The sequence below is a fragment of the Prionailurus bengalensis genome, chromosome D2 (genome assembly GCF_016509475.1).
Source record: "Prionailurus bengalensis isolate Pbe53 chromosome D2, Fcat_Pben_1.1_paternal_pri, whole genome shotgun sequence".
In the NCBI taxonomy this organism is placed as follows: Eukaryota; Metazoa; Chordata; class Mammalia; order Carnivora; family Felidae; genus Prionailurus; species Prionailurus bengalensis.
The window spans coordinates 15,710,080-15,710,829 of NC_057351.1; the positions used below are offsets into that span (position 1 = coordinate 15,710,080).

Here is a 750-nt window from a genome sequence, read left to right on the forward strand (position 1 = left end):
ACCAGTCATCTTCTTTAAGGGTTTGTTTCTTCATCTGTAAAACTGGAGAGAAGAATAACGCCATCCGTGTCCTCGTAAGGCATCAGTGAGCTACTACATCTGCAATTATTAGACCTGTACTTGTCATGCATTAGATGCTCGAAACAAAGTGTTGTAATTAATGGCCAGTTATTAATGGCCTTTTGTAGTGCAGATGTCTGCCCCAGCTGTGTTTAATGAGCCCCCTAATTTTTTTCAAATGCTAATAATACGTTTTATTTAACCTACTATGTCCAAAATATTATAGTGTAACATGATATTTTTAGTGGGCTCACACATACATAAAATTTACCCTGTTAACTATTACAGCAATGGCATCGAGTACATCCCCGGTGTTGTGCAACCAACACAACTCTCCAGCCCGTAGACTGTTCTTCATCTTCCCCCACTGGAAAAAAGCTTCTGGAGTCGTCCTGTCATCCTTACGCAGGGACCATGCTAACTTTCTCTGTACCGCTTTCAAAGGACGTGCTGCCCGAGGGAGCGCCACAGCGTGACGTTTTCAAGGGATTCGCTGGTGGTCTGAAAGTGACCAACATGTGTGCAGGTAGCAATCTTATGAACTAAGGTTAACAAAGGAAACCTAACACGACTTTTTCACACCAAATAAATCTTCTTCAGAGACTCCGCATCCGGCGGCGTGAACCTTGCACGCACAGCTTCCCGAGACAACTCAAGCTGGAACATTTTCATTTTTACCGGCCCCGTATA

At 43.6% G+C, this 750-nt stretch overlaps 1 pseudogene; it reads right to left on the reverse strand.

Moving 5' to 3' along the window:
* Nucleotides 1-431: 431 nt before the first annotated feature.
* On the reverse strand, nt 432-524 carry LOC122493612 (annotated as a pseudogene).
* Nucleotides 525-750: the final 226 nt, after the last annotated feature.